Source organism: Notamacropus eugenii, chromosome 1 (genome assembly GCF_028372415.1).
Source record: "Notamacropus eugenii isolate mMacEug1 chromosome 1, mMacEug1.pri_v2, whole genome shotgun sequence".
NCBI lineage: Eukaryota > Metazoa > Chordata > Mammalia > Diprotodontia > Macropodidae > Notamacropus > Notamacropus eugenii.
This window is the reverse complement of record NC_092872.1, coordinates 272,546,493-272,568,691: the sequence shown is the minus strand read 5'-3', so window position 1 is coordinate 272,568,691 and position 22,199 is coordinate 272,546,493.

Here is a 22,199-nt window from a genome sequence, read left to right as displayed (position 1 = left end):
GGACTTGATTTAGCATTTCTTCTTCCCCATGCAAAGAAAATAAACCATTTCTTCCAACCTTCATGCCCTTGTATTTCAAAATGTTCTGTTTCCTAAGCTATGCTTCTTGAAAGCCTGAGCTCCTCAAAGCTAAGAACATTCTACATTCAACAGGAAACACTTCTCAATCCCACCAGTTCTCTTTCAGTATATCTGTCTCTGCCTCTGTTTCTCTATCTGTCTCTTACTCTCTGTTTCTCTCTGTTTTTCCTGTCTATCTAACTCATTCTATCTCTGTCTCTTTCTCTCTCTTCATATGTGTGTGTATTATTATACACTTACGTATATACACATATGTGTATATATATTCATACATATATACATACATAAATACATATGTACACACATATATACATAACTTACTAGGAAGGAGAGAGCCTTGTGAGCTCCTTGGTCTGGGTAGAATTATATGCATGACCTGTGGATTCTTGTTTCTGTTCTGGAACTCCTGGCAACGACCTAAGTATTTTAAGGACCTAAGCCTTTCAGTGTTGGGCTGGTCTTCGCTGCCTCAGACTGGCTAGAAAAGTCACTTGATTGATACATCACAAGTATGTCACTATCATGAATACCTCTTGATAAGAGGGGGCAGTACTGCTGTGAGTAGGACAGCAGGGCATATCTAGCTTTGTCCTCAGGCACCAAATTTAAAGGATATTTTAATTAAAAATAAAGGATATTTTAATTGAGTCCTAATTCTCTTTCAGAAACATAGTAAGCAATGAGATTTGTGATTAGTTAGCAGGGAAACGGACAAAACCTGCGATTTTTTTTCAGTTTTGGAACTCCCTAACTGAATGGTTAAGTGACTGACCCAGGGGTAATGTGTCAGGAGCAAGGCTTTAACCCTGGTCTTCCTGACTTAGAGGTTGGCTCCCTATTCATTATGTGCTGTTGCCTTTCATTAGGAAGACTGGTTAAAATTGTGAACATGGTATTCCTTCTTTCTTATTGGGCATACTTGAGTTTCACTCTTCCCTAGCTAAACCCAACTTGCTTCCCCTCTCTCTGTCCCCAGTTGACCTCTCCAGCACCATTTTTATGAAGTCCTGGGGTACCTGCCTTGCTGTACTCTTCTTGAGCCCTTGCCAGATAGGGCTTCTCTTCCCTCCCTCACAGAGATGGGGGGGGGGGCGGTGTGGCTCTGTGTGAAATATTGCATGTACTGCTTTTAGACTCATTTAATGTGTCTTAGTTTTGCTGAAATGTTTCATTCTCTCTTGTTCTTCTATTCTTCCTATCCTTTGTTCCAAGGACTAGCTTGTAATGTAGGAGACAGAGAGAATTCTATTTTGAAATGGTATTGTTAAAAAAAAAAACACGATATCAATTATGTACATAATGTGTATATGTGTATACACTGATATATGTATTTATGTGTATGCATGTACATACAATGAATGTCCTGAGGACACATGTCAAGTTTTTGTAACTTGGGGACACTTGTCTTAGGTATCAAATGTGCCAAGTAGAAAAACAGCATGCTGTAAAGGAAAAGAATAAAGAACTAGGAGTTAGGAAACCTTGGTTCAAGTTCTGGCTCTGAGACCTAAGACTTCAGACACTTTCACCAAATCACTTAACCACTCTGACCTCAGTTTTCTCCTCAGTAAAATGAGGGAGGAGGGCAAGATAGCCTCTAAGGTCCCTTGTTGCTCTGAATCTGTGAAACAATAAGCCTGAAGACCTATCACCACCATGCTCTCTCTTCCCCTTTGCTACTTAACTGCTCACACAGCCTCCAGGAGATGGGATTACCACTATTTCCTTTCAGGGCTTCCCCTTTGCCTCTTCCTCTATATCCAATAGTCCCTGGCTCTGTCTTATGACCTACTTTGTTAACCTAAAGAACCCTTGGCCTTGCCATTGGCCCTGCCACTGCTTCCTTCAGTCTTCCAGGATTTTGATCCTATCCCACAACTGAACTGTTATTGCTGCCCCCCCCCCAATTACAGTGTACACTCCTTGAAAGCAGAAGCTGTCTCCATTTTATCAGAGCTCAGTGATTAGCACATATTAAGTGTCTGATAACTGCTCATTCACTCATGCATGTATTCATTGACTCATACGAGTCACAGAACTACATCAGATCTGGAAAAATTATAGACAATCTAGGCCCATAGCTTGCTTATAACATGAACAAATTGAATCTGGGAGAGGCAAAACGAACTGTCCATTGTCATACAAAGAGCTAGGTCTCAATTCCAGGTCTTTAAGGTCAAAGTTTAATGTTCTCTCTACTAATCCATTTGTCCTAAACTCTTCCTTAGAAAGATAAAGAAAAGAAGACTGAGAAAGGGGCAGTGTCACATAACCAAATCCATTGGATTAATTGGCATAAATTCTACATACTTGTAACAAGATGCTATATCTTTAACATTTCTGTAATTTATTTTCTTTTATAGAATGCCAGTCTTTGCCACACATAAAACCTTATTGAATAATACTTTTGGATTTGTTACTCAGTCATTTTTTGTGTTTGATTCCCTGTGACCACATTTGGTATTTTCTTGGCAATGACATTGAAGTGGTTTTCCATTTCCTTCTTCAGTTCACTTTACTTAGATGAAGAAACTAAGGTAAACAGGGACTTGTCTAGGATCACAAAATTAATAAGCATCTGAGACCTGATTTGAACTGAGAAAGAGGAGTCCTCCTGACGTCAGGCTCAACACACTATCAACCATGCCATTAGTGTCCAATAATCATCTCTAGGTTTTCACTCCCCTGAGACAGTAAAAGAGCCCAAACATTGCCCAAAGTGCCTAATTTGCACCCAGGAAATAGCCTGAGTCCTGCAAAATATGTTTCAATGAGAGATTAGTGGAGTAAAAAACAAATTTGGCCTGGGAAATTTGTTATGCTACTTTCCCTCACACACACAAATAAGAAGAGTTTCTTCCAGAATGCAATTACAGTCATTTACTACAAGAAAAATAACCTCCTTGGGAGATGTTACGAGTGGAACTGGTGACTAACAAAACAAACAAGTAGACCCCTAAACAAACAAAAATCCATTCCTCACAGCAGAAGGGAAGTAGGGATGTATGGCCAGAGAAGAATTCCTCTGCTCCTGGGGGTGTTTCTTATCTCGAGAATCAGATCTCCCTGAACACCTCACAAGCAGAAATCAAACAGTAAAACACCTGAGTTGGCTAAGTCTGCATCCCAGGATTCCTCAGAACAGCAGAGAAAATACAGAAGGGGAAGAAAGAAATAAAATGCCTTAAGCTGTAAAGTTGACTTCTGCCAGAACTGAATCATTATTCTCTTTTTATTTCAGATGGAGAAACATAATAAGCTCATTTCTTCTAACTTTACTATTGAAGAGAGAAATCATGGCAAAACTAGAGGCTTAGAGGTTCTGAGTATGAGTCTTGTTAAAATAGAATGTAAGTCAGGACAGAGGGAGGGGCATTTTTGTGGGATGTATCTCCAGATGTGCATCTAATACATCTGGAGAATTTTGAGACTACCCATCTAACATTTGGGGGATAGAGACAGATGCCACGGAAATTGTGGGCTTCTCACAATCTGGGAAGGAGCAAACCAAGGCTAAAACTACTTTCAGTCCTGAAATGAAAGACTTATGTCTCTGTCTCAGTCTCACAATAATTCCCCTAGGCAGGCAGGCAGACTCTTTGGATGTCTTCCAGGAATGTGTCTGCGCAGACCTAGCACAACTGAATAAAAAAGGGACTGAACAGGCCAGTAGCCTTCACAGCTGTCTCCAGGGTGTGGTGAATAGAATAGGCCTCAGGGAATAGTACTTGGACAAGTGACTCACCACTGTAGTGACCAACAGCTGAGCTTGGAATAGAGAAATTCGCAGCATCTGAGGAAGACAGAGAGAAAACAGATGGGCCCAGTCGGATGGGGCTATATGGGGCTATCTATAAAAAATATAATGTCCATTATGCCAGACCCACTGGATCCAATAAGAGTCTTTTTTTTTTCCTTTGCTGTAATGGTAGGGATTAGAGCTGTGATTTCTTTGGTATAGAGAGTTCCCAGGTGAAAAAAATCCCTTTGTTAATGAAGATCTAAAAGAGTTGCCTGTAGCCTTGCAAGGGTAAAGGACTGGACCAAATTCATTTCTTATTGGTTTCCCAAGTGAATTCTCTATACATGACACTACTATTTCTCTCATGACTGATCACCTTCTAATACCTAATAAAAGTATTGCAGTCAGGTGATTCAGATTAGCATAATGGCAGGAAAACTAGATTTCTGAACTTGATGTCATCAAACCTTTCAGAGTCTCATTTTTTCATCTACAAAACAAATTTGGGGTAGGGAGTATTGGGAAGGAGGCAATAGGATATTCCTAAAGATCCTTTGAACTTTAAAATCTGTGATCTGAATATGGAAAATGAAAGCTAATTCTGTTTAAGCTTTCTTAGTAAAATCTTTGGGGACTTATTCACCCAGTGGGTAGAGACTGCCTGCTCAGGTCATCTCCCTTTCATAAGCAAAACAAGTCTAAGAATGTTTTTAGTGTGTTCTATCATTAAATGTAGCTGTCTGGATGTCTCCACTCAGATTTTTCACCATTAATTTTGTTTATCAGTGAAATTGTTGCATAGTTGTAGTTTCCTGAGTTAGATTAAAATATAGCTCTACATTATAAGAGGAACTGTAACTTCCTTTTTCATTTCTTTAGAAATGAAATCAATTGTTATCAAAGACTACTTAGATGCATTTCTTGGCCACTTAAGCCCTAGCTCCTACAGGTCCCAAGACCTGCTTTTGTCACACACTAAGGTCATCATAGTGGCTCCCACGACAAGACACCAGATATCAAAGTGAAAGTAGGACTAAGTTGGGGGTCCTGAGTCCTCTAGACTAGACCTAGAAGGGTGATGTGGATTCAGTAATTGTAGTAAGAGAAAGTTGATCATAATGATCTGAGACATGCCAAGACACTGTAATAGGATACACATGATTACTTTTGCTTTGTAGAAGGAGAAAACCAGGTGAAAGAAATGTTACTTTCAGATCTATTAGAGGGGAGAAAATAAACACAGGGCTTTCCTCTGAGGATAATGTCTTCTATTCTTACATCTGGCCTAGATTCACAAATACAATCCGAATTCAGTGAAGCTGCCTTCCTAACCTTTTTCATCTGGTAGAATTATGTCTTCACTACCTCCTTTTTTCATAAAAGCCTGTGACCATCTTTCCACTTCTGAGATCAACCAGAGTAAAGAAAACAAATTCTCCCATCTATAAATCCTTCTCAGTCTGATGAACTATGATTTTATCCTTCTAGAACTTGGCATATGAAACACACAAATCTCAAAGAAAGGTCAGTGGTAATTATAAATCCTTTGTCTTCTTTTTCTTCATCATCTTGGCTGACACATGAAGTCAAAGAGGTATGAGAAGATCCTTTTTTATGACTCCTGGGAGCAAACTAAAATTCCCTTCTATCCAGTCTTATCCAATTTGGTATACTATAGGACAGTCTCATCGTGAAAGTTAATTGCCTTTCCCCACTCTTTAATCTATAGGATCTCTATTTTTAGACTATGATCTGAATAATTGTAAAAACCAGATTCAATACATTTGTTCCAACTACTCCAAGATCACCTTTTCTATCTCTCAAGAGAACCCTGATGGAGTGTTAGGAGACCTCCTCCTTTTCTCAGCTACTGAAGATCATCACTGAATGAATTCCCATGTCCCTTTACATTCCTTCCCAAATTCTATTTTCTTCAAATATGAGTCTTTTTCAGGCAAATCCAATTTTCTCTTCAATAAACTTCAATAAATATTTATTAAGCAACACCACTATTACTAGGAACAGGAAATGTAAAAACAAAATGACTCTTTCTATGAAGTAGTTTATTTCTGTTGGGGACAGAGGAATCTAACAAGTAACTAACCCACAAGATGAAACATTGAGGGGATCAGAGGAAAGGTCAAAACAAAGTTTTCTAGGAACTTTTGATATTATCCCATCCCATACCTAAGGAATGTTTTTTTCAATGTCTTAAAAGACTGAAAGACTCTTCTTCTAATGTCTCCCTACCTTAAAAACACTTTAGGAACTAACCTTTCTGCATGCAGAATGTAAACTCCTTAAATATAAGGATTGTGACTACTTTTTCATTTTGGTATCTTTAGTATCTCTCTAGTAGATACGTACATATCTATATACCCACACATACAAATATATATACCTATATAAATATATACATGTATACATGTACACAAATACATAAGCATATACTTAGCTAATATGCACATAAACACATATACATACACACATACATATATATGAATACACAGCTATGAATACACACACACATATGTATGCATGTATATGTATATAAAATTTGCCAAAGTTATTTGAGATAAATGTAACCTAGGAATGTCTATGCAGTGGCCACATTCCACAACTAGGGAAATTGCAAGGGGCAACAAGAGATGGTGAAGATCTAGAGACAGGGAACTATGGAGTATTAATTCAGAGAATCTTGGTTCATATTCTGTCAGCTGTAAAATCAGGGGGTTATTTCAAAACTTCTGTGGTGATTTGATATGCCTTGCAATATCATATTTTTGAGGCCTTAAAAAGAACTTGATTTGGTACAGGAGTTGAAGCCAAGATAGTGAGGAAAGGCAGAGACTCAACAGAGCTCTCCCAATTTCCCCTCAAAATAACCTTAAATAAAGTCTGAAAACAAATTTCAAAGTGCCAGAACCCACAAAAGGACAGGGTGAAATAATGTCCTAGCCCAAGACAACTTAGAAGGTCTGAAGGAAATGTCTGTTGCACCTGGGTTAGAGAGGAGAATAGGCCAGCACAAGCTATGCCAGTGCAGGTTACAGTTCAACAAACCAGCAGCACAAGTTGGGGGTGACTGAATCAGTGGTGACAGATGTGGCTTCCACAGTTCTCAGTTCACACACAGTAAGGGGTTGAACAACTGGACAGAAGGAGATCACAGGGGTACCTTTACTAACACTGGGTGCAGGACTCTGTTATATTACCTATACATGGATCCACATCAGAGTTTTGGGTAGGTCACAGTCCCAGGGTGAGAAGGAGTATTAATACACCAGAATTTGCAGCTGCAGGAAAGTGAGGACCCTGATCACAGTACAAGAGTGGAAAAGAGTGCTTGTGGTCACTCACAGACCAGAGCACAGGTAACAAATGAGTGGTCACACCTCTCTTTAGATCATACCACCCTGGAAGAAGTGAAAACTCACAGACCGCAGAAGTAGCTCTAAAAATATCTGCATAAAAGGCCTGAAGCTTGGAATAGTGACTCTTCCACCCAGACAGTAGAACCTATCTTTAGCATAAAGTTCAGAGTCAAAAAATAATCTAGAAAAATGAAGAAACAACAAAAAACTTAAAAAAAGATCCTGACTACAGAAAGTTACTATAGTGACAGGGAAGATTAAAACACAAACTCAGAAGAGGATGTCAGTGTCAAAATGGCTACAGCCAAAGTCACAAAGAAATATGCGAGATGTTCTCAGACCCAAAAGGAATTCCTGGAAGTGCTCTAAAAGGATTGTAAAAAATCAGATGAGAGTTGTAGAGAGAAAAAAAAATGAGAGTGATGCAAGAAAATCATGAAAAATAGTCAATAGCTTGGTAAAAGATACACAAAAAAATACTAATAAAACAGCACCTTTAGAAACAGAATAGGCACAAAAATCTCCTAAAAAGAACTGCTTAAAAAGCTGAGTTGACCATGTGGAAAAAGAGGTAGTAAAATTCACTTAAGAAAACAACTCCAGGAGGGCAGAGTCAAGATGGTGGACTGTTAAGTGACTGTTCTTCTGAGTCTAACTCCAGATATAGACAGCAAGAAAGGCAGTCTGAGCCTCCAATCCATGATGCCAGTAAGCCTGTGAAATGCTGGTATGAACTGCAAAAGGTGAACTCATGGGAAGGGTGAGAGAAGGACTGTTTAACCTGAGCTGAGGTAGGATTCTCCTGACTCAATTTTCCCACTGACACCTGGCAGACTTGAAACCTAACTGAATGGAGGTTGACAATCTACCCCTGCCTGGAATTGACATGAAGTTGGGAAGATATTGTTTCCCTGCAATGTCCCTACTCTTAGTGGCAATTTCCTATAGTCAAAAGGTTTGTAAGCTTAATACCAGATCTATTAAATTATAGAGTTTTGGTAGGGGAGCATCCAAGGTTAAGTCTAAAATTAAGCTATTAGGATTAGGACTTTAGACCAACAGCAATAAGTTAGGGTCCTTTAATTCTTAGTAATAGTGTGGAGACAATTAGGTCAAGGGTTTGTGAAGTTAGCATACATAGTAATTATTTGTGTCTCAGATAGTTAATATTTTTTAAAAAATTCATTTGTGGTCTATATTGTAAATGCTTTAAATCACCTGACCAAAAGTTGGAATTGTTTTAGGTGATATGAACTGTGTTAAAAATGAAAAATAAAAAAATAAAAATAATTTTAAAAAAAGATGAAGCAATACAAGGGCACTCTCAAAGTCTCTCAAGAACTTTGAAATTAATTGTGTGACATGGGAGATACTGCCACAGGACCAATCACCAGGGTATGCCCACATCAGAGAAGGTGCTGTGCTCTATGAACAAAGCAGAATTGAAACAGCTCAAAAGAAACATAGGGTACATAGATTTAGAGCACCACCTCAAATTTTCACACAAACTATTTGTGTCTGACCTGTGGGAGAATATTTCAAGTTTGTACTGCTCTGATCAGCCACAGATGGATACACTGAAACTTGACTTCATCATAGTTATGTTATTTTGATCCTCTTCAAGAATGAAGGACAGCAACCAACCAACCAGACTCCCAGATTGTCTATGGTTATTTTGGATGGAATTTCTCTTTCTGTCTCTCACTGATGGGTTTTGTTGGTAGTATATAGAAATGCTGATAATTTGTGTGAGTTTATTTTATATTCTGCAACTTTGTAAAAGTTGTTTGTTATTTCAATTTTTTTGGTTGATTCCTTAGGATTCTCTGAGTGTACCATCATATTGTATCCAAAGAGTGATAGTTTTGTTTCCTCATTGCCTCTTTGATTCCTTTGGTTTCTTTTTCTTCTCTTATTGCTAAAGCTGGCATTTTTAATGCAATATTAAATAATAGTGCTGATGATGGACATCCTTGATTGTAGCAGGAAGGTTTCTAGCTTATCCCTATTAGACATAGTGCTTCCTGATGGTTTTACATAGATATTACTTTTCATTTTTCAGAAGGCTCCATCTATTCCTGTATTCTCTAATGATTTTCAGGGTAATGAGTATTATGTTTAGTCAAGAATTTTTCTGCATCTATTGAGACAATCATATAATTTCCATTGCTTTAGTTACTGATGTTGTCAGTTATGCTGGTGGTTTTTCTGTTATAAATTCCATTTGGTCATAATGTATTATCCTGTTGATAAATTGGTATAATCTCTTTGCTAATATTTTATTTGAAATTTTTGCATCTATATTCATTAGGGAAATTGGCTTATTATTTTCTTTCTTGGTTTTGGCTCTTCCTGGTTTGGGTATCAGAACCATATTTGTGTCTTAAAAGGAATTTGGTGAGAATTCTTCTTTGTCTATTTTTCTAAGTAACTTATTTAGTATTGGAATTGATTGTTTTTTGAATGTTTGGTAGAATTCACTTGAAAATCCATAAGGCCCTGAAAATTTTTCCTATGGATTTCATTGATAGATTGCTCATTTCTTTAAATGGGGTTATTTAATTTTTTATTTCCCTTTCTGCTAACCTGGGCAAATTATTTTTTTGTCAATGTTCATCTTTTCATCCATGTTTTCTTCAGAGGATTTTCCCCCCAATTTGGCCAATTCAATTTTTTTAAGGAGTTGTTTTCTTCAGCCAGTTTTTGTGCTTCCTTTTCCAAGTTGTTGGTTCTTTTTTCATATTTCTCTTGTATGACTTTGATTTATTTTCTCAACTTTTCATCTACCTCTATTATTTGATTTTGGGAATTTTTTTTAACTCTTCCAAGAGAACTTTTGGTCTTGAGATGAATTCATATTCCATTTTGAGGCTTCACACATAGACTTTTTGAGAGTGTTGTCCTCATCTGAGTTCGTGTTTTGGTCTTCCCTCTCATCATATTAATTTTCTATGGTCAAGTCTTTTTTTTCTCTTTTGCTCATTTTTTAAAGTTTATCTCTAGTCCTTGGATATAGGGGGCACTTCTTTCATGAGAAGATGAAGGAACTGGTCACTGGCTGTCCACACCAGGGCTTCTGGTGCTCTCAACTTGCCCACTGTGCTAGAGTGACCTGGCTTAGTCACACCTCTTGTGTTCTGGGTTCCTTGGCTTGTAGTTTGCTGGCTGCACTGAGGCTGGAGGCCTCAATAGCTGGTCTTCTGAGCCAGAACTACAGGGTCTCACTTGCTGATCTGTGCCATGACTGAGAGCCTCCCACTTGCCACTTGACCAAACACAGCCTGCTGCTGGGCTCCAGTACCCTTTTACCTAAGTGAGATAGACCTTTCCTGAAGTCCTTCTAGATTGTCTTGGGCTGGAACATTGTTTCACTCCATCTTTTTGTGGATATTGTTGCTCCAGAATTCTTTTAGAGACTTGATTTCACATTGCTTCTGAGGGAAAATGGGAGAGCTCAGGCAACTCCCTGTTTTTTGTTTGTTTTTTTTTTGCCATCTTGGCTCTGACCCTAAATTAACTTATTTTTGCAGTTAATTTTATCTGACCCTACAAGGTTCTTTAAGTACATAATCATATTACTTTGCAAAGCAATAATGTTTTTCTTCTCTACTTATTCTTATTCCTTAGTTTTTTTTGTTGTTGTTGTTTCAACAGCTAGTATTTCTATCACTATGTCAGTGGGGATTTTTGTTTCAACTCCAATCTTATTAGAAAGAATTCTAGTTCATCCCTCTTAATAATGCATGCTCTTGGTTTTAGATGTATAATTTTTATCATGATAAGGAAAAAGTCATTCATTGGTATGATTTCTAGTGTTTTAACAGAAGTGTTGGTTGTATTTTTTAAGCTTTCTTAATCATATGATTTTTGTTTGTGAAATTAGTATGGTTAAGTTTATTGTTTTTCCAATATTAGGCCAACCTTATATTCTTAGCATAAATCTCATCTAGACATAGTGATACCTTTGTGATGTGTTTTGGGAGCATCTTTGCTAAAATTTTGCAATTTTTTCATCAATTTTCATTAGGAATATTCCATAATTTTATTTCTTTCTTTTAGCTCTTTTTTTAAATTTTATATTTATTTATTAATTTTTAGTTTTGAACTTTCATTTCCACAAGATTTTGAGTTCCAAATTTTCTCATCTCTCCCCTTCCCCACCCCATAATGCCTTGCATTTTAATTTCCCCTTTCCCTCTATATGCCTTCCCTTCTATCACACCCAATCCTTCTCTTATCCCCCTTTTCTTTCTTTTCTTGTAGGGCAAGATAGATTTCTATACCACATTGCTTGTATTTCTTATTTCCCAGTTGTATGCAAAAACATTTCTCAATATTCATTCCTAATTCTTTGAGCTCCAATTTCTCTCCCTTCCTCCCTCCCCACCCATCCCCCCTGAGAAGGCAAGCAAACCAATATAGGTTATATATGTGTAGTTTTGCAAAAGACTTCCATGATAATCATGTTGTGTAAGACTAACTGTATTTCCCTCCATCCTATGCTGCCCTTCATTTATTCTATTCTCTCTTTTGACCTTATCCCTCCCCATAAGTGCCTACTTCTAATTACTCCCTTCTCCCATTTGCCTCCCTTCTATCTTCCCCCTCACCCTACTTGTCCCCTTCTCCCCTACTTTCCTGTAGTGTAATATAGATTTTCATACCAAATTGAGAAAGGGTGTTATTTCCTCCTTAAGCTATATGTGAAGAAAGTAAGCTTCACTTTTTCCTTCTTACCTCCTCCCTTTTATCCTCCATTGAATAAGCTTATCCTTGCCTCTTTTATGAGACATAATTTGCCCCATTCCATTTCTCCCTTTCTCCTCCCAATATATTCCCCTCACCCCTTAATTTGTATTTTATTTTAGATATCATCTCTTAACTCACCCTGTGCTCTCTGTCTATGTGTGTATATACATATGTATATATACATATATATATAAATATATGTATGTGTGTATATATATGTATATATACATATATATAAATATATGTATGTGTGTATATATATTTATATATACATATATAAATACACACACACATATATATATAAATACACATGCACATATATACATGTGTGTGCATGTATAATCCCTCCAACTACCCAAATACTGAGTAAAGTCTCAAGAGTTACAAATATTGTCTTTTCATGTAAGAATGTAAACATTTTAACTTTAGAAAGTCCTTTATGATTTCTCTTTCTTGTTACCTATTCAAGCTTCTCTTGATTCTTATGTTTGAAAGTCCAATTTTCTACTCAGCTCTGGTCTTTTCACCAAAAATGCTTGAAAGTCCTCTATGTCATTGAATGACCATTTTTTCCCCTGGAGTACTATACTCCGTTTTTCTGGGTAGGTGACTCTTGGATTTTAATTCCAGTTCCTTTGACTTCTGGAATATCCTATTGCAAGCCCTTTGATTCCTTGATGTAGAAGCTGGCAGGTCCTGTGTTATCCTGATTATATTTCCACAATACTCATATTGTTTAGTTATAGCTGCTTGTATTATTTTCTCCTTGACCAGGGAACTCTGGAATTTGGCTACAATATTCCTAGGAGTTTCTCTTTTTGGATCTCTTTCAGCAGGTGATCAATGGATTCTTTCAATATTTATTTTGCCCTCTGGTTCTAGAATATCAGGACAGTTGTCATTGATAATTTCATGGAAGATAATGTCTAGGCTCTTTTATTGATCATGGCTTTCAGGTAGTTCCAAAATTTTTAAATTGTCTCTCCTGTATCTATTTTTCAGGTCAGTTGTTTTTCCAATGAGATGTTTCCCATGGTCTTCTATTTTTTCATTCTTTTGGTTATGTTTTGTAATTTCTTTTTTTTTCATAAAGTCCTTAGCTTCCATCTGCTCCATTCTAATTTTTAAAGAACTATTTTCTTCAGTGAGCTTTTGAACTTCCTTTTCCATTTGGTTAATTCTGCTTTTTAAAACATTTTTCTCCTCATTGGATTTTTCGGCATCTTTTGCCATTTGAGTTAGTCTATTTTTTAAGGTGTTAATTTCTTTAGCATTTTTTTAGGTCTCCTTTAGCAAACTATTGACTTGCTTTCCATGATTTTCTTGCATCTCTCTCATTTCTCTTCCCAATTTTTCCTCCACTTCTCTTACTTGATTTTTAATATACTTTTTGAGGTCTTTCATGGCCTGAGACCACTGCATATTTATTGTGGAGGCCTCTGATGGTAAGCATTGTTCTTCCTCATTTGAAAGTATGGAAGGAAATGGCTGCTCACCAAGAAAGTAACCTTGTATTGTCTTTTTCTTTTTCCCTTTGGGAGGCATTTTCCCAGTCAGTTGCTCAACTTTTGAGTTCTTTGTCAGGGCTGAACTCAGGGTTGAGGTTCAGATCAGCTGCTCAATTCTTCCAATTAGGTGGAGATCTCCCAGGGCTGCCACTCCAGACTGGCTTCCCTCTCCTGAGTGAAGGAGCCCACCTCCTAATCTCTGAAGCTGTTTGTGGGTTGAGCAATCTGGGAATTGCTACTGCTGGTCACTCCCTGAAGTCTGTTCAGGGTCCTGTCCCTGCCACATCAGACTGTGCTGCACACTTCCGGGGCTGCAAGTGTGCTCCATGCTTCCTGAGCTGTGCTGCATGAACTCCACCTCTGTTTTAACTCTTTCTGGTATCAAAATCATAGTTGTGCCATAGAAGTAAATTAGTAGTATCACTTCTTTCACTATTTCAGCCAACAGCGTATGTAATAATTGGGTTAATTATTTGAATGAAATACGATTTGCTTGTGAATCTAAGAGAAAAAAGAACACAACTTCACAAAAAATAGAATTTGCCAAATGGAAAAGAAGATTTGAAAGCTCGCTGATGAAAATAATCCCTTAATAATTAGAATTGGGCAAGGGAAAGAAAATGATTCCATGAGATATGAAAAACCAATAAAACAAAATTAAAAGAATGAAAAAAGAAGAAATATAAAATATCACATTGGAAAAAGAACTCACCTGACAAAAAACTGAAGAGAGATAATTTAAGGGTTATTGGTTTACCTGAAAGCAATGATAAAAAAGGCGAGACAAGAAATCATTTTCCCCTAGAAATTGTCAAGGAAAACTGCTCTGATATTTTAGAACCAGAAGGTAAAATAGATATTGAAAGAATCTACTGATGACCTCTTGAAAGAGAATATAGAATGCAAACTCTCTGGAATATTAGAGTCAAATTTCAGAGTTCCTAAGTCAAGGAAAATGTATTACAAGCAGCCAGAAAGAAACAATTCCAATCATGTCGTTGATCCACAGTCAAAGCAACATAAGGTTTAACAACTTCTACATTAAAGAAACTAAGGGCTTAGAATATGATATTCTGGAAGGCAAAGGAAATAAGGTTAAAAGGAAGAATCACCTTCCCAGGAAAAACTCCTTTGGGGAGTGGGGATTGTTATTCAATTAAATAGTGGGCTTTCAAACATTCCTAATGAAAAAAACTATAGCTGAATTGAAAATTTGATTCTGAAATACAAGACTCATGAAAAACATTAAAAGGTAAACAGGAAAGAGCAATCATAAGGGACGCAGTAAGTTTAAAATGTTGACATTCCTACATAGAATTCCTCAGAATATTTTTCTCATTATTAGACCAGTTAGAAGGAGTATGCCTCGACAGAAAGTACAGGTGTGAGTTGAATGTGATGGCATGGATAAATGAATGATAAAATGATGAAAGAATAAAAGTAAAGTGTGAGAATAAAATTTCACAGGATGAAGAAAGGTAGAAGAATAATGGCCGTAAATTGTCTCACATAAAAGAGGCATGAAAGAGTTTCTAAAATAAAGGGGAAGATGAGGGAAATGGTGAGAGTACTTGAACTTTACCCTCATAATTGGCTCAAAGTAGGAATAACATACACACTCAGGCAAAGAAATTTATCTAAACCTCTAGGGAAGGGGAACATGATAAGAGGAAGGACTGACTGAAGGGAGGGAGGATTGAGGCAGTCAGAAGCAAAACAGTATAGTCATATAAAAAATTTTCTGAACCACTTTTGATTAGAGAAGTGCCAATGAAAATAGCTCTGAGGTATCACTTTACATGTATCATATTGACTAATATGACAGAAAAGGAAAATTGTAAGTGTTGGAGAAGATGTGGGAAAATTGAAACATTAATGTGCTGTTGGTGAACTCATGAAGTAATTAAACCATTCTGGAGACTAGTTTGGAACTCTGCCTGGAGGGCTATAAAACCATAACTACCTTTTGATCCAGAAATATCACTATTAGCTCTGTATCTCAAAGAGATGATTTAAAAAAAGAGAAGAATCTATATACACAAAAATATTTATAGCAGCTCTTTCTGTGGTGGCAAAAATTGGAAATTAAGGAGTTGCCCATCAATTAGAGAATGGCTGAACAAGTTATAGGGTATGAATGTGATGGAAAACTATTCTAGTATAACAAATAATGAGCAGGATGCTTTTAGCAATACCTGGAAAGACTTACATGAACTGAGTGAAAAGTGAAAGAAGAACAAGGAGAACATTGTACATGATAAAAACAATATTGTACAATGATCAACTGTGAATGACTTAGCTGTTCTCAGCAACGATCCAAGACAATCCCAAAGGACTTATGATGAAAAATTCTGTTTCAACTCCAGAGAAAGAACTGATGGAGCCTGAGTGCATATCAAACCATACTTTTAAAATTTTTCTTTAGTGTTCCTTTTCTTGAAAGGGTTGGGGTGTCTGTGTTTTCTTTCACAAGGTGACTAATGTTGAAATGTGTCTTGCATGACTACATATGTATACCCTATATCAAATTTCTTGCCACCTCAGGAAGTGGGGAGGAGAAGGAAGGAAGGAGAAAATTTGGAACTAAAAAGTTTTTGTTTTTAATGAATGTTATTGCTTTTACATATAATTGGGGAAAATAAAATATTAAGTAAACTTTTTTTTATTATTATTTTTTTTATTTTGTAATGTTTAACAATCACTGCCATACAATTGTGATTTTATCCCCCCCACCTACCCCCCACTCCCCCCCTCCCTCCCCACCACTGCATACAATTCTGTATAGATTCTACATATACTTTCCTATTGAGTATATTTTCACTATAGTCATGCTATGTAGTCAGACTAAGATAAATGAAAGGAATCGTATAACAAATCAGAACATGATACACAAACACATACACATACACAAACATGATCTGCTACAATATGTGAGTGACTTCCATATTTCTCTCTCTGAGTGTGGCAGGCATTTTGCCTTGAGATCCTCCATTGGGATTTTTTTTTTTTTTTGGTAAGAAGTTCTTGTGTTATTACAAAAATCTAAGTCTACCAGAAAAAACTCTCACACACTGTGGTTGTTGCTGTGCATAAAGTTCTCCTAGTTCTGCTCCTTTCACTCAGCATCAGGTCATATAAGTCCTTCCCGGACTCTCTGAAGTCTTCTTGTTCATCATTTCTTATGGCACAATAGTACTCCATTACATTCATATACCATAATTTATTCAGCCATTCCCCAATTGATGGACATCCCCTTGACTTCCAGTTTTTGGCAACTACATAGAGTGCTGCTATAAATATTTTTGTTCATGTGGGACCCTTTCCCATTTTTATGATCTCTTGGGGATATAGTCCTAGTAGCGATATTGCTGGGTCAAAGGGTATGCACATTTTTGTAGCCCTTTGGGCATAGTTCCAAATTGCTCTCCAGAATGGTTGGATGCACTCGCAGCTCCACCAACAATGAATTAGTGTTCCAACTTTCCCACATCCTCTCCAGCATTTATCATTTTCTTGTTCTGTCATGTTTGCCAATCTTATAGGTGTGATGTGGTACCTCAGAGTTGTTTTGATTTGCATCTCTCTAATCAATAGTGATTTAGAGCATTTTTTCATATGATTATAGATAGCTTTAATTTCTTCCTCTGAAAATTGCCTGTTCATATCCTTTGACCATTTATCAATTGGGGAATGACTTGTATGATTATACATTTGGATCAGTTCTCTATATATTCTAGAAATGAGGCCTTTATCCCCGAGCTTAGCTGTAAAAATTCTTTCCCAATTTACTACATCCCTCCGGATTTTGGTTGCATTGGGTTTGGTTGTGCAAAAACTTCTCAGTTTAATGTAATCAAAGTTATCCATTTTGCATTTCATAATGCATTCTATCTCTCCTTTAGTAAAGAATTCTTCCCTTCTCCATAGATCTGATAAATACACTATTCCTTGCTTCTCCAGTTTATTCATGGTACCAATGTTTATACCTAAATCATGTACCCATTTGGACTTTATTCTTGTGTACGGTGTCAGGTATGGGTCTATGCCTAATTTCCGCCACACTGTTATCCAGTTTTCCCAGCAATTTTTGTCAAACAATGAGTTCTTATCCCAGAAGCTGGGGTCCTTGGGTTTATCAAACAGAAGGTTGCTATATTCCTTGCCTACTGCATCTTGAGTGCCAAGTCTATTCCACTTGTTTACCTCTCTGTTTCTTAGCCAATACCAAGTGGTTTTGATAATTGCTGCTTTATAGTACAGTTTGAGGTCTGGTAGCGCTAGGCCACCTTCCCAAGCATTTTTTTTCATTAGTCCTTTTGATATTCTGGACTTTTTGTTTTTCCAAATGAATTTTGATATTATTTTGTCCAGCTCTAGAAAGTAATTGTCTGATAGTTCAATTGGTATGGCACTAAATAGGTATATTAATTTGGGTAGAATTGTCATTTTTATTATATTAGCCCGGCCTACCCATGAGCAACTAATGTTTTTCCATTTACTTAAATCTGACTTTATTTGTGCAAAAAGTGTCTTGTAATTGTGTTCATATAATCCCTGGGTTTGTTTTGGCAGGTAGACTCCTAAGTATTTTATACTGTCTACCCTAACTTTAAATGGGATTTCTCTTTCTATCTCTTGCTGTAGGACTTTGTTGCTAATATGTAGGAATGCAGAAGATTTGTGTGGGTTTATTTTGTACCCTGCAACTTTGCCAAAGATGTTTATTAATTCTAGTATTTTTTTACTTGAATCTCTGGGATTCTCTAGGTAAATCATCATATCATCTGCAAAGAGTGATAACTTAGTTTCTCCTTTGGCTATTTTAATTCCTTGGATATCTTTATCTTGTCTAATTGCTACAGCTAACATTTCTAGTACCATATTAAATAATAGTGGTGATAATGGACAACCTTGTTTCACCCCTGATCTTATTGGGAATGCATCTAGCTTATCCCCATTGCATATAATGCTTCCTGTAGGTTTTAGATAGATACTGCTTATTATTTTATGGAAAGTTCCCTTTATTCCTACATTCTCCAATGTTTTTAGTAGGAATGGATGTTGTATTTTGTCAAAAGCTTTTTCTGCATCTATTGAGATAATCATGTGGTTTTTGTTAGCTTTGTTGTTGATGTGATCGATAATGCTAATAGTTTTCCTAATATTGAACCAGCCCTGTAGTCCTGGTATGAATCCTACCTGATCATAATGTATTAATCTCGTGATAAGATGCTGTATTCGTTTTGCTAGAATCTTATTTAAAATTTTTGCATCTATATTCATTAGGGAAATTGGTCTATAATTTTCTTTCTCTGTTTTGTCTCTTCCTGGTTTGGGTATCAAAACCATATCTGTATCATAGAAAGAATTTGGGAGAACTCCTTCTTCCCCAATTTTCAAGAATAGTGTATGTAGTATTGGAATTAACTGTTCTTTAAATGTTTGATAGAATTCACTTGTGAATCCATCTGGCCCTGGAGATTTTTTCCTAGGGAGTTCATTGATGGCTTGTTCAATTTCTTTTTCTGAGATGGGGTTGTTTAAGTATTCAACTTCCTCTTCTGTTAATCTGGGCAACTTGTATTTTTTAAAATATTCATCCATCTCATTTAGATTATCGAATTTGTGGGCATAAAGTTGGGCAAAGTAGTTTCTAATTATTGTTTTAATTTCCTCCTCATTGGAGGTGAGTTCACCCTTTCATTTTTAATATTAGTAATTTGGTTTTCTTCTTTCTTTTTTTTAATCTGATTGACCAAAGGTTTATCAATTTTATTAGTTTTTTCATAAAACCAACTATTGGTTTTATTTATTAATTCAATAGTTTTCTTTATTTCAATTTTATTAATCTCTCCTTTGGTTTTCAGTATTTCTAATTTGGTATTTACTTGGGGATTTTCAATTTGTTCTTTTTCTAGCTTTTTTCAGCTGCAAGCCTAAGTCATTGATCTCCTCTTTCTCTATTTTATTTATGTAAGCATTCAGAGATACAAAACTTCCCCTAATAACTGCTTTTGCAGTATCCCATAAGTTTTGGTATGTTGTCTCACTATTGTTATTCTCTCGAATGAAATTGTTGATTGTTTCTATGATTTCTTCTTTAACCCAACCCTTCTTTAGCATTAGATTATTTAGTTTCCAATTGATTTTTGGTTTCTCTTTCCATGGCCTTTTATTACATGTAATTTTTAATGCATTATGATCTGAAAAGGATGCATTGATTATCTCTACCTTTCTGCACTGGATTGTGAGATTTTTATGTCCTAGTACATGGTCAATTTTTGTAAATGTTCCATGTACCGCTGAGAAAAAAGTATATTCCTTTCTATTCGCATTTAATTTTCTCCAAAGATCTATCGTATCTACCTTATCCAGAGTTTTATTTATCTCCTTAAACTCTTTCTTGTTTATTTTGAGGTTGGATTTATCGAGTTCAGAGAGGGGGAGGTTGAGGTCCCCCACTAGTATAGTTTTGCTATCAATTTCTTCCTTCAACTCCCCCAACCTCTCCTCTAAGAATCTGGATGCTATACCACTTGGAGCATACATGTTTAGTAATGATATTGCTTCATTTTCTATGGTGCCTTTTAGCAGGATATAGTTTCCATCCTTATCCCTTTTGATTAGATCTATTTCTGCTTTTGCTTTGTCTGAGATTAGGATTGCTACTCCTGCCTTTCTTACATGAGCTGAAGCACAATATATTCTGCTCCATCCTTTGACCTTTATCCTATGTGTATCCCCCCGTTTCAAATGTGTTTCTTGTAAGCAGCATATTGTTGGATTATGGCTTTTAATCCATTCTGCTATCCGTCTCCGTTTTATGGGAGAGTTCATTCCATTCACATTCACAGTTATGATTACAATCTGTGTATTTCCCTCCAACCTCTTTCCCACCATTTGTGCTTTTAGCTCTCCCGTCTCCCTTCCCCTCCTCAATAGTATTCACTTTTCTCCCCCTCCTCCTGCAGCCTTACCCTCCTTCTTTTGACCCCCCTCCCTTTTAGTTCCCTTTACTCTTATTGCTTCTTTCCTCCCTTTTAGCCACCCTCCCCTTTCTTCCCCCTTCCCCTCCTACTACCTATAGAGCTAGTTAGGCTTATCTACTTAAGATTATTGTTCCCTCCTTTGAACAAATCAGATGAGAGTACCTCTCAAACAATGCTCATCTCCCTCCCCTCCTTCCCTCTACTATAGTTTTGTACTTCTTCCTGTGATATAATTTGCCATTTTCTGCTTCCCCCTTTCCACACCTCCTATTACATTCCCTTCTCATACTTAAATCATATTTTTGACATGACATCATTTACTTTATGCCCGTTCCCTCTACATATATCCCTTTTATCATAATAGCTGCACAGTTCTCAAGATTAACAGGTATCATCTTCCCTTATAGGGAGGTAAACAATTTGCCCTAATTGAGTAGCAAGTTTTTGTTTTTGTTTTTTCCCCTCTGTTTACCTTTTTATGATTCTCTGGAGACCTGCATTTGAAGATCAAATTGTCTATTGAGTTCTGGTGTTTTGGTCAGGAAGCTCTGGAAATCCCTTATTTCGTTGAATGACTTTCTCCTTGCCTGAAATGTTATGCTGAACTTTGCTGGGTAGTTGATCCTTGGTTGAAGTCCCAACTCCTTTGCCTTACGGAATATTGGGTTCCAATTCTTTCGATCTTTTAATGTAGAAGCTGCAAGGTCCTGTGTGATCCTGACTGTGTGTCCTTGATATTTGAATTGTTTCTTTCTGGCTGCTTGTAGTATTTTCTCCTTCACTTGATAGCTCTGGAATTTGGCAACTATATTTCTTGGGGTTTTGAGTTTGGGATCCCTTTCGGGAGGGGAACGGTGGATTCTTTCGATGACTATTTTGCCCTCTGAGTCTAGTACTTCTGGGCAGTTTTCCTTGATGATTTCCTGGAAGATATTGTCCAGACTCTTTTCTTCATCATGGGTTTCTGGCAGGCCAATAATTCTTAGATTTTCTCTCCTGGATCTATTTTCCAGGTCAGTTGTTTTTCCAATTAAATATTTTACATTTTCTTCTATCTTTACATTCTTTAGATTTTGTTTGACTGATTCTTGTTGCCTCATTGAGTCATTCGTTTCTACTTGCCCAATTCTAATCTTCATCATAGTGTTTTCTTCAGTTAGCTTTTCCATCTCCTTTTCCATCTGACCAATTTTTCCCTTTAGGGAGCTATTTTCTCCATTTAATTTTTGTACTTCTTTTTCCAATCGACCAATTTTCCCAGTTAGGTTTTGGGTTTCCTTTTCCATCTGATCAATTTTCCCAATTAGGTTTTGGGTTTCCTTTTCCATTTGATTAGCTCTTCCTTTTAGGGAATTATTCTCTCCAGTTAATTTTTGAACTTCCTTTTCCATTTCTTCAATTTTCTTTTTCAGGGTGATGTTCTCATCAATGAATTCTTTTTTTATAGTTTTAAAATCATTGGCCAGTTTTTCTTTTATATCCTTCTTCATACGTTCCAGGTAATCTAGTTGTGCTTGCGAGAAATTCATAGTCCCATCTGAGGTTTCAGATGGAAGTACAGTCTCAGCCCTAACCTCTTTGGTGTTTGTGTTTTGGTCCTTATCCCCATAGAAAGATTCTATGGTTTTTTCACTTTTCGTCTGCTTTTTCCGATTCATGATGTTGGCTGAGTGTTGTAGCTTTTGGTTCTTTCAGTCAGAAGGTACAGATCTTTAAGTTGAGCTGATGTGTGTCTGGGCTAAAAGCAGGCTTTTGT